The 13,317-nt window shown below is 40.2% G+C and overlaps 1 pseudogene across 1 annotated transcript; it reads right to left on the reverse strand.

Moving 5' to 3' along the window:
• Positions 1-584: 584 nt before the first annotated feature.
• LOC108285066 lies at positions 585-2,641 on the reverse strand (annotated as a pseudogene). The gene has a single exon (XR_001817436.2). The product of XR_001817436.2 is annotated as an RNA-binding protein 39-like (transcript).
• Positions 2,642-13,317: the final 10,676 nt, after the last annotated feature.

The following is a 13,317-nucleotide window of genomic DNA, read 5'->3' on the forward strand; positions in this document are numbered from 1 at the left end:
GTCTTGTCAAAAACACTGAAGTAACCCAAAAATATATTTCAGAACTCGCAGAGCTTAAAAAGAGCAAAGATTATATGCAACCAGACAAAACCTATTTCTGCATTTCCTATTTCTTTCTCAGGCTGCTTTGCTTACCAGACTCTCACTAAAAATCTTCAGGAAATGCAGGGATCATTTTGTTTGAAATTTTAAGACACACCAGAACACATAGTATTTACAAAGAAACTTTTACAGATACATTAATTGAAAAGATACAATCAAGAAATATTATAATTTTGAAGTCTCCCTTTCTTGCCAATTGATCAGAATGCAAGATGAGATGCTAACCAAACAGCCCTTTTAGCTGTCTTGTATTCCCATACACTAAATGTGTATTTCAGAAACCTGCTCAACCATCAGCCAAATATCAACATTAGTGAAATGTGAAATGTAACTGCTATGTAAAAAGTTAGATTTCTGAAACATTAAAAACATTGCATCCCTGGTCTGCCTTTCCACAGAAAGCACATTTGTTCTCCTAGAGCTATTCCTATAGTTCATTAATTTTCTACATGAACATTTGAAAAGGCAGAACAAGAGAACAGTTTTGTATACAGTGGGATTTGCTATTTAGGGAGAATGAGCACACTGCATTCCTGTTAATTTTTTTATTTTTTCAAGGTAACAGGAATTGTATACAAATGACGGTAGATCCTTGCCTCTTTTTTTTAATCTAAATAAAAGATAACTCAAGATGAATTCTTGAGAAAGAAAAAAGCTATATACATAAGGGACTATATCTTCCTTCATTGTCTACTTGGAAACAGTAGTTGTGTTGCTGTCATAGAATCAGGAAACAGGTTGTGGTAAGCTGGAAGAGGTACATATGCTGCTGTTATCATTTTACCAACAAACCACCTGCCATGCAATGCATTGACAGCAGCAATAGCTGCAGCAATTGATGGGCACTTCACATACACATTGCCCTGAGCTGAATTTTGGTTAACATAAATATGAGTAACTCGTCCATGTTTATTACAATCTTCGATCACATCGTCCTTAATCTCTGTATCCCATCCAACTTCTGTTTGAGGACTAAACATGTTAGAAGGTTGGAAACACTGTGTTGCAAGTGGCTGAACAGAGGCAGCTGCAGCTAAAGCTGAAGCTTCAGTCTGCTGAGAAAGCCTTGTTTGCAAATCTGTAACAAAAGAGAATTCTGCCACAGCACCAAATGCCAAAGAGCCACTCATTTGTAGAGCTTGCTGTGCTGCTGGTGGAATCTGCAAACCTGTACCCTCTGCAAGTCTTGCCATTAATTGAAGACCACCAGTTGTTCCCAAATCAATTCCAGTCCTTTCCAGTTCATTACTGTCCAAAAATCAACTAGCGCTTGAAGCATCAGTACACTCAGTAACAGGACCAACTTCTCATTGGCCTTCCTGCTAGGTTCAAATCCATTAAGTTGTTCCAAAGCCTTTCTGACACATTCTGAATCAGAAAATGTAATAAATCCATATCCGTTGGATCGACCAGTTTCACTGTCCATCATCAGCTGGATGCTTTCAATCCTTTTGAAAGGCTCAAACATCCCCCGAAGACTGTCTTCAGTTATGTTAAAGTGTAACGAGCCCACATAAAGCCTCACAGGTCCAGCACTTTCCTTTTGTAAATTGGCATTGCTGCAGCTCGGTTTTTTTCTGCGTGTGATGCCTGTACTATGACTGGCAGTCCTAAAACTCGTCGGCCAGTTAATCCTATTGCTAGAAGTACTGAGCTAAGCTAACATCGACGAACTTCACACAAGCAATTCCTTTTGAACGTCTTGAATTTCCTTCAGAAATAATCCTCACATCTGGAAGCTTTCCTACTGTAGAGAAAAACTCTTCCAAATCTCTTGGTCGAATTCTTGCCGCCAGCTGCATACAGTAGACTGTCCTTGCATGTCTTTCCTTAGGAGTTAGATTATCAGTAGGGTCCCTCACAGAGCTCTTGTCTTTTCTAAATGGACTTTTGCTTCCGGAACGTCGTCTGCTTAATTTGATGCTATGAGGCAATGCAGTCTTTCCTCAGATGGCACTGTTAAATTTTGGTCCGGAGTAAGGACTTCTGAGGGGCCTCTAAATCTTCGATCTCGACTTCCTGAGTGGCTCCGTCGCCTCTCTTTGCTTCTACTTCGTTGCCTTTCACGGCTTTTGCTCTTTTTCCTTTCTCCAACTCTACTTCACTTTCATTCCTTACTTTGCTTCTCTTTCGTTCATGACTACGACTTCTGCTCTTGCTTTTTTCCCTCTTTTTGCTACATTCTTCATGGCCGTTGGCACTGCTCAACTTGTTCTCATCTTTCTTGTAAGGAGCCTCAAGCATTGCTTTAATATCAATGTCGTCTGCCATTTTCTCAAACGCCTGTGCGGGCTTTCGGGCGCTTGTGGCGCTCCTGTTCGGGAAGTGACTGCTGCCGCCGCCGCTGCCGCCGCTGCTGTTGCTACTCCTAAGTCCCTAGGCCCAGGCCGCGGGACCGCCCAGCACGAATATCGGGCTCAGGGGACGGCGAGGTCCGAGCGAATCTAAAACACACGATGGAATTAGAGAAGCCCACGCGGGAGAGCAGGACGGCGGCTTCGGCAGCCAGCGTGGGCAAGCTCCCTGAAATGGCGGCTGCTGCTTCACGCTGTAGTATCTTAGCATATTCTTTCTTCAGAGAAACTGCAGAGGTAAATGTCAGCTAGATTAAATTATATTAAATTTAACATCAGCTGAATGAAATCATCATGCATTAGTGGACTCCCAATCAATCAAACCTTACTGCATTTAATGCAACAGTTTTGTATGTTTGAGTCTAATTATCTGATGTGGGAGCGCTTTGCTAATTCTGAATTCTACTAGTTAAATAATTTTCTCATGAATTCTTATTTGTGAATTCTTATTTACGCTCTTAGATGTTCGGTATTAAAATGCAACTGAGGGTCAGTTATTCAAGAGATTACCTTCAAACTAACAAAAGGTAATGTAGGACTCTTTACTATAACAAACGTATACTTCTGTGAACACAGAAAGATCACACCAATTCTCATTAAATAGTGACTGCACAGGATAACATAAAATTATAAGGATGAAAAGATTCTTCCTTCTCAGATCAGTACATTTCCAATCATTTTGACACTCTGGACAGGAGATTTCATATCCATCTACTTTTTTCATATGTTCAGTCCATAAACACAAGCTTGTATGACAATTGCCTGCCACTCTCGTCGTGAAAAAAAAATCTCATATTTGATGCAGATGCTTTCAGAAGGTTTCAGCAGTTGAGGTTCATGTGAAATGGGAAATGGGAGGAGGCAGCAGGAAGCAGTAAAAGGAGCATGGTATATGGCGTTAAAAAGGTTTGAACTGTACCCCTGCAACTTTCTTTACTGACTGACCTTCTCTGACTTTTCACTTCATCATCTTTAAGAGTAGAAAAAAGAAAAATAGCAATCATAAGGGGTTCTTGTGAAGTTTAGAAAAAATTTTAAGCAAAACGACAGCAAATTTTGACAATTCTATTGCAAATTATAATTATAGGATTAAATTCTGTTACATGTTTTAGACCTTGTCAACGAACATGATGCTTCTATTATTTTTGATTGATGCTTTTGCACTGTACCTCGCCACATACTGTATTCAGATAGGTCTTCTTGGTTTTATTTTCAATAGTTACTATTTGACCATGAAACAAGGTACATCTCATGTGACCTATATCCAGAAAGGACTCCTTCACCCTAACCTCATTAGATCCATGCTTTATGGGATACGTCATCCCAGGTTCTATCCAAATGGACCTCTGAGAAGACAACCAGTTACATCTGTTGGCACAACTTACACTAAACGGAAAATTGATGTTATCTTTTTATTTATTTTGAGACGGAGTCTTGCTCTGTCACCAAGCTGGAGTGCAGTGGCACGATCTCAGCTCACTGCATCGTCCACCTCCCGGGTTCAAGTGATTCTCCCGCCTCAGCCTCCCAAGTAGCTGGAACTACAGGCGCACAGCACTACACCCAGCTAATTTTTGTATTTTTTGTAGAGACGGGGTTTAGGCCTCTAATCCCAGCACTTTGGGAGCCCGAGGCGGGCGGATCACAGGGTTAAGAGATTGATGTTGTCTATTGATTGGGACCTCCATTCATATGTTTTGGTCTGCTAGGGTTGCCATAAAGCATCAGACTAGGTGGCTTAAACAACAGAAACCTATTTTTTCACAGTTCTGGAGGCTGAAATTCTGAGATCAAATTATTGACAGGGTTGTTTTCTCCTAAGGCCTCTCTCCTTGGCTTGAAGATGGCTACCTTCTCCCTGTGTTCCCATGTGGTCATTCCTCTGTATATATCTGTGTCTAAATCTCTTCTTATGAGGATAACAGTCCTACTGGACCAAGAACCACCCTAATGACCTTATTTGAACTTAATTACACTTTTCAAGAACCTAGCTTCAAATATAGTCACTTCTTGAGGTTCTAGGGGTTAGGATGTCAACATATGAATTTTGAGGGGGCGTAATTCAGCCCATGATACTATATATACACCTATTACTTCTTATTTTTTTATGGGATGGAGATAAAAATATTCTTATGTGAGTCCTTTTTATGCTTAAATAGTGTTTTCCATGTAGTCTAAAAGTGGTTTTGACCACCAGAGGGCTCCTGTATTTATGCAATGAAACATAATTATAATAGAATGGTACGTTCAAGATTAAATATAAAGTTGATTATGAAAGTTAAATAGTTGATATCTGTGTATCTTCAGTGAATCAATCCTTAAGCATCCCAATGCCTAACCTGATGATGACAATGAAGATGATGATGGCTGCATTTATCGAGTAGCAGCTGTGAGCCACCACTGTACCAGGTACTTTATGATCTAATTTAATGTTCTGAACTTTCCTGTTACATTCAATGTTTTGTATTATTTCAATATTATAAATAAAGTATCTATGACTTGGAGAGGTTAAACAACAACACACAGCTAGCAAAAGGCTAAGTGGGAATTTGAATCACTAGCATCATCATTAGCACTAGTTTCATGATATAGCCTTGGAAAACAGTTCCTAATTAGCTTCGAGGGGTTTGTGACTCTCCTGAAATACTATGCAAAATATTCAAGGATATGTACAATGCAGAGATGAAAGATCCAAAGTTGTTTTGTTAAGAAGCTCAGCTCCACTCTGAAGTCTAGGAAATGTAGATTGCATGGCACTCAAGGTGGCTCTAATCTTCCCTCCATCCTTTTTGTTTTCATTGCTTGATTCATAGTCCCTACAATCCCTCCTCTAAAGCATTCTCTGATGGATAGATGACTTCTATTACCCTTTTAGTTTTATCAGTTGTTTTGTCCTGAATGTATCTGTCTGAGTTTTCCCTGCATATTATCTAAGACTCCTAGTTGCAAGTAACAGAAACACAACTTGCACGAGGGAAAGGCAGGAGGGGAGCTGACCCCAGGAACACCTAGAACCAAGGACCTCAACTCCAGCAGGACCATGGCTCATCTTCCACTATAGATGAGCTTTTTCCATCTGATGGTGGCCTGGTGTAAATGTTTCGGGCTAACATCCTCACAGTGTTGGGGACAGAGAAGGAAAGACAGCTCTTCCCTGTCAGCTCTGTTTAGAAAAGTCTAGGGAAATGACTGGTTAGCCTGGCTAGGAGCATGCGCCTGTCCTTTGAGTAATCACTGTTCACAGGAAAGTGGCACTATGGATGTCCAGGCCTCAGTTACATGCTCTCATCTCTGATCACATGGGTGGGATAGCATTAAGGGCAGCTCCCTGAAATCACATGGATGAAGTTAGGGAGGAGCAGCCTTCCAAGGAAGAAACATGCTATTACCAGAAAAAGAGGGAAGAGGTGATGGGCCCACAAACGCATTGAAGATCCACCATAGCAATGACTTTAACCACAAGAGGCAATCCTTTCTCCTTCTGACTCAGAAAAGAGCACAGCAGAGCTGGTGATTTGCAAGAACCTGAACCTGGAATTAACTTCCAAGTTGACCTTAGCTTCTACATTCTTAGAATTTTGATTGTGATACCCAGCAAAACTGAGCACTATTATGGATGTTAGCATTTTTTTAATCTTGGTACTCCACAGTGCAGTTGTTAATGATATAGAACACTTTTTGTCAGTGATCTCTCCAAACATACAAACATCTATTATATATTGATTCAAGTAACTGGTATGGATGGGCTTATTTTACTGGCGGGTACATTCTTTAGTCCGTGAAGGTGGCATGTACACATGCATGCTCATTGAGACCCACTTCTCCAACTGGAGTGGTTGTGGGGACTTTGCAACAAATTCCTGGACATAAACATTCTTTGGGAAGGAGTGTAGAGGAAAGAGGGGAGACCCTAGTGTGGGGTTCAGTTTATTTGTCTTCTGGATCTAGAGTTCTCTCTATTCTTACTCCTCTTTCTATAGCTAGTTAACAATGTCAGATCTTAGCATCTCCTGTGGGAAGCCTTCCTGGGCCCTCTGGGCCCATATTAGGTCCTCTCCATTATACTTCTGGGGGTAATGGAGATACTAGAGAAAGGGGTTGGAGAGGAGCTGCTAGAACTTTCAGTTTTAGCTTCAATTCTTGCCCCTTGCTTTCCCACATGCTTTTGGTAAAGACGGCCTTCATTTCATTTTGTATAAAGATAGAATTAGGTAAACAATAAGGCAACTCTTCTCCAATGTTTACTGTAAGTATATGTGAAAAAATATTTGTGATATCATCGGGTGCTAGGTTGTGTGCATGAGGGAGTCAACAAATGCTAACAGGAAATGCATGCAGTGATAGAATAACACCGAAGAATAACCAGTTATTGAAAAGTTATCATGTCAGCGTTGTATTAAGTACTTTATATGCATTATCTCAGTTGAACCTCACAGCAACCCTAAATGATACACATTATTATGTCCATTTCACAGACAAAGTAACTGAATGCCCCACATCATTCAACTAGCAAGTTTCACAGCCAGGATTTGAACTCAGACCTCACTGCTTCTAAAACCTTAGCACATAGCAAGCTGTTAAGACTTCTAAATAAATTCAAGAACTGCACAGTCTCATTATAAAGTTCTTCACTGTCCTGTGTATTTAGTTAGATTTGGAATCTATTCGACTTGGCCTTCTCCTCTGTGTATTTTGTGATCGTTGGAAAATACTTCCCGCTTTAACCCAGGATGCTTCTTATTTGGGCCTTTTCTTTTCTCTCAGTAGAATTAAAACTCAAGTCTATTGTATCATTATTGTATCATTATTTGGTATCTCATCTTTTCTGCTACAAGTCTTCCAAACACATTCTTGGATGTGTGAGGAAAATAATTAGGTCCAGACAGACTACAAACTAGCTTGGTTTAAACAAATTTTTAGAACATGACCTTGGATTAGGAGTTGGGCACATACACGTGATATGCCGTATTCAGTGTGATGATGACCTTTCATGGGAAATGACTGAGTCCACCCTGCCCTGCTATGCCTTCTCCTATGCCATCCTAGCTGGTCTATGCTCTAGTTTTCAGGGCTGAGAGTTAAGCCTTTCCTTTTCCCCAGGGTTCTGAGCCAGTGATTACTCAGCCTTGTCTGCCCCATCCCTGGATCGCCAAAGAAAAAGGGTCAGAAACACTTCACTTTTTAATTTGTTTTTAAAGTGATTGATGCTACATTTCTAATGGCAACTTTCATCCATTATGAAAGTACTGAACCACTGAGGGGATGTGATTTCAACAGCAGCTATGTATTTCATTCACAAGATGATCTTTGCCTAAGTCAAAAAGCTTGAATAATTCCCCCCATCCTATTTTCACGATGTTTAAGTTTTGACTTCCAAGAACTTCAGACAAAATACACAGACAGGGTGGCATATCGTATGGCAGAATGAGCCACAGGTCATGTATGCCAGAAGTCTGAGAAGAAAAAAGTCAAATGAAAACAAGTGTGTTGGGCCAAATAATAAGAAATAAACAGAAATGAAGTCAAATCACAAACCAAGCCAGAAAAGAAACAGAAACCTCATAAGAAAACACACTTAAGGAAATCAACAAAATGCGTAGCCAAAGGAACATCAGGAAGGTTGTTCCCGGATGGCCATCTCTCCTGGGCAGTCTTCCCTTGGGGAAGGAAAGTCTTCAGCAGGCAGCCGGACTAGGTGGCTTGAGCCCAGAGCAGGGCACTACCCTTGGAAGAGCTGAAACTTGTTGACCTTTGGCAGCTTTTAGTAAGCAGAAGTCAAGGGATTCTTTCCTCAAAGCCCAACCCTTCTTAGGCAGGGCTCAGTTCTGAGGCTCCAAAGTGAAGGGCTGGGGAAATGGAATATGGAGCAGAGAAATAAGGAGCTTCCTCACTTCCCAGAGAAACCAAGATACCAAGGAGGAAAAACAGCTTGTGTACTTTGTAGTTCCGCAAGGCTGGATCTGAGACCTACTCCTCACTCATTCTGTGATCTGGGGTGATTCATTTTCCTTCTCTGAATCTCACTTTTCTCATCTGTGAAAGGGGAATGATAATAGCACTTATCTAGCAAGGTTACAGTGGAAATAAATGAGATAATATATGTAAAATGTTTAGAATTGTGCTTAGAATGGTATGTTAGTGATGGGTAGGAGAGCAGGAAAGAGATACCGTGTTAATCAGAGAATAGCAGAAGTTCTATAAGGCAATGAGGGAGTAGTGGCTTGCCCAAGAATCTCTGCCCTTGTGAACATTTTAGTCATGGTTTTCTTATTTAAAATTTGTTATGAGAGCTACATCTCTCTGACGAGTTAAGTCCTTTGGGACCTCCCGGAGAATGAATTTGCCATTCCCAGATACCCTCAGAATTGTCTGGATCAAATTCCCCATGCAAAGTTCAGGTATGGTGTGAGTTTTCTGGGTTGGACCCCAAAGATCCTGGCATCTCTGGAATTTCCTGGGTATCAAGAATTGGGTCCAGGGAACCAGCCACCCAGCATGGCTGGCTGCAAAACAAATACAAGCACCAAAGAGAGAATGGAAAACAGCCACCACTCCTGTGGGGTTCCCCTGAGCTTATCTGAACCTTCAGGGTCTCTAATGGCTGAATCAACATGCTGCACATGAGTATAGGAAAAATAAAGATAAGGTAAAGAAAATAAATATTCACTCTGCTTTAATCTCAGTCAATTTCCAAAGGGTCTATTTGCATATCTATCTGTCTCAATTGTCTGGTGACAGAGGGGACGCAGTTCCCTCAAACTGGGTGACTCCATCATTGGTGGAATATCAAAGGTTTTTTTCCATAACATTTTTTCATCCCTTCCTTTTATAGCAACATGGCTGCTATCTTAGCCAAGTTTAGTCTATTCTCTGTCAAGTAGGAATATTACTGCAGAGTGTATGAACAGTTTGGAATTCAAGTTTTTAAAGTTCCAGTTTGGCAGATCCATCTTTTTTATCTTAGAGGTTTTTGGGTAGTCAAAAATTATTTTATATTGCACACCGTATCGGTCACATGGACATTTATCTCCCAATTATAGCATTCCTAGCAGCAATTCGTGGTTAAATTGTAATTAAGTGAATTTTTGCACGTTTGTACCTTCTTTTTAGGTGTTTATTCCCTGTCTAACGCTTACCTCTTCCTCAGAACCCCCAAACAGACCCCACACATTTGCACTCCCTAGCTCATCAAGCCTTTCTCTACCCAACCTCTCTGTACACTCAACAAAAACATGTGGGATCTGAGTTCCAGTCCCTCAATTCCAGGAGGTATCTCGTTTGGCAAAGTGACAACTAACTAATTTGATCAATGAATCACTGCTAGTATGTGAATGTCTATAATGGATACATGTAAAATCTCTCTTGGGGAATAGATTTCCATTTTAACAAGAGTTTTCTGAGGTCTTAATGTCTTAAGTTAACCCAAAGGAGTGGAGAGATGTTTGTGTATATATTTGGGCACAGACTATTGCCTTCACAATGCTGATTGTTTGCAGCCTTCTAACATCACAATGTGTCTTGAAAAAACCTCAGTTAAATCCCTGAATTGGGAAAGTGCATGTGGACAGCATCAATGGTAGCCTGGCTATGCTACAAAAATACTCCAGAAGTTTTTGTTTTTTCAGTTTTGAACTATTTTACTTATACTGTCAGATACTCAAGGTTGCCGCTATAGGGGTGACCTTGAGGATATTAACAGTCACCATTAAAATTGAGAAATTCAACCCTGCCTTTGTCATCAACTAGCTTTGTGGTCCTGGGACAGTCTCTTAACCTTTCTGTGCATTGGTTTTCTCCTTTTATACTTAGGAGAGTTGGACTAAATAATCTCTAACGTCCTAATAAACTTGAAAGTTCTATAATTTTAAAATCCATCGGTGAAGGCTGCTAGGGTGTTGCCTAAGTGTTGAACACTGACGTATTCTCAGTGGGGTTACTTTAGGGCACTTTTATAATATCTCACTGGGAACATTGTTTTTTGTCTGCAGATTGCTATCTTGCCACAGAGGGTTCTTTTGCATTGCTCCAAGTGCTGAGTTACAAACCCATAAACAGTGTCTTAACAGTTTTATCTATCCAAGAACAATTGGATGGCCAGTGAATATTTCTTCTACATGTCTTCATTGTACTTATTTTAGCTGTACTTGATTCCAAGCTGAAGTTTTGGGTTAGAGTGTTTGTCTCTATACTTATTTTGGTCAGCAATTTTGTCTCTCCAGTTCAGAAGGTCACATCATTGAACAACTGCATGGGAGACACTTAAACTGTTTCAAACTTAGTGCTTCCACTTTACTTCTTTTACCCCTCAAACTCCCAAGATAGTCTCCTGACAATTCCAAACATCATTTTATCTCCCAATGTGGATCAATGTGATTTAAAATCATTGTTTTCTCTGGCTATCCCACTTCTGGGTGTTTTTCCAAAACAATTGAAAGCAGAGTCCCAAAGAGATATTTGCACACCCATGTTTGTAGCAGCATTATTCACAATAGCCAAAAGATGAAAGCAGCCCAAGTGCTCATTCACAGATGAATAGACAAACAAAATGTGATATATACATATAATGGAATATTATTCAGCCTTAAAAAGGAAGGAAATCCTGACCTATGCAACAACATGGTTGTACCTTGAGGACATTATGCTAAGTGCAATAAGCCAGTCACAAAGAGACAAATGCTGCAGGATTCCACTTATATGAGGTATCTAAAGTAGTTAAACTCTTAGAAACAGGAAGTAGAATGGTGGTTGGCAGGGACTGGGAGAAGGGGAAAATGAGAGTTGTTTAATGTGTATAGACTTTCAATTTTGCAAGGAGATAAAATTCTGGAGATTGGTTGCATAACAATGTGAATATACCTAACACTACTGCACTGTATGCTTAAAATTGGAGGATAAATTCTATGTGTTTGTATCACAATTCAAAATAAAATAAAATTTAGAAATATAATTAGTTTCTGCCACTGCTTCAAGTTCAACAAGTCTACCGCCAGAGCTCACTAGGTTGCTGTTTAGGCAAGCCGCTGAGAGCTGTGTCTGGTCACCTTGTTCTGTCTGTAGCATGTCTATAATAAGTCTCCAGGGTAATATATTCTGAATGCCAAGTTGAGCTCATAAGTTAATGTTAAGTCTTAGCTTCAGAAATCTTGTATTTTACCCTGTTTACCTCAAGGGAATGCAATTTTGGGTATAAGGCATGCCTCAAGAGTGCTATCGATATTCTCTTGCTAGTTTAGGCATCATCTTAGGAGCTAAGCCAGTAGCACTTCTATTGGAAACATCGACATAGCAGTCACCCAAACAGCCCCTCAAAGACTTAAATGATGGCTCGAGTCTCGTGCTCTGTCTCATTCACTTTTTCACACATATCTGATGCTTAATAAATGTTGAAGTGTAAAGAGAAATATCTCTCAAGGCTGGCTTCAAGGGTGTGAGATCTGTGTAGTCATACAGGGGTCCACCCTCAGAAGGGCCCTGTATTTTGGTTTTAGGCCCTGCTGTCATTTTCTTGAAATTCGTAATAATTTTACTTTTGAACTTACATTTTGTTAGAGAGGGCTGGTTGGATAATGGAGCATGAACATGAGTAGTGGAGACGTGAATAATATAGGTGTGTGTATGTGTGTGCTGTTCCTGGCTGCCCCATTGGCGTATAGAGTTTGCAATGCCTCTGAGCACAGAATTTCAATGGAACCATTATGTGTGTGAATTCACAGAGACTTACTCAAAGGGTGTCACAGCTACACCTGAGTAGGCAGGGGAGCTGGCAGCCCTGAGAAGCCACACTTTCCATTTGAACTGGAACTTGCTTTGATTTTGGAACTAAGGCAATGCCATTCTAAGAATCATGGAGGACCAAGGAACCCCATCATATTCTTTCTTAGTTGTGTTACTTCCACATATTAGCCAACCACTTACACTGAAAATGGTGCAATAGAAGGAGAGAGAATGACAGAGCAACACATTCCTCTTCTTCTTGCCTCTTCCTTGCTTATCAGGAAGCCAAAAATTGAGTGTTGATAGAATGTGTGCATATGAAGAAGTGAAATAAGAATAGTTGACTTAGTTTTGTGCAGCATTTCCTCTCTTTTGGTAAGAACAGAATACACATAAATGTATGAGTGATGAAATCCAAATTGTGTAATTTTTGGTGTTTCCACATACGGGTCAAATGCTCTTATATTTGCATTTATAACTGGCATCATGTAATATAAGATGAACGGTAAATTTATGCTAATAATTTAAAATTTTAATTTGTCTTTACTTAGAACGACATTAAAAAGCAAATGAGAAACACCATGACAAGTCAAGAGAGAAACAGCAGAAGAAAGGAAAAAGCTTTATATATTTATGCCTTTAATGACAACTTTTTTCCTGTTTTTTGAACAAGAGGACCTGCATTTTCATTTTGCACTGGGCCTTTAGATCATGTAGCTGGCTCTGATGTCCCTGTCCCTGTAGCATTTGGTTAGTGAGATTCTCAGGGAATTGGTGAGTATTGTAAAAGGGCCTCTGTATTCCAGGGGCCTTGAAATTAAATTCATGTCCCTGGTTCCAAGGACTAAAAAAACCCCAAAGACACAGTCCTTGCAAGCTTGTTTTTTGTTTTTGCTCCTCACCCATACTGGACCTACTGGATGTATGGTCATGCCAGAGGGATTTGATTGAGCCACTTACATCCAAAAGGTTACATGACAATCAATTTGCTTATATAATATTAACCAATGGCACCTGTGCTAATAGTTACATATAAAATTAAGTCAGGAACAGATGGAGTTCTAAGGCCAACTGTTGCCAGTCATGGAAAACCTGCCCTCCTTAAATAGCCTCTGGTGTAATTGTCTGCCTACACTCTGCCCACTTT

The sequence above is a fragment of the Cebus imitator genome, unplaced genomic scaffold, assembly GCF_001604975.1.
Source record: "Cebus imitator isolate Cc_AM_T3 unplaced genomic scaffold, Cebus_imitator-1.0 Scaffold289, whole genome shotgun sequence".
Lineage (NCBI taxonomy): Eukaryota > Metazoa > Chordata > Mammalia > Primates > Cebidae > Cebus > Cebus imitator.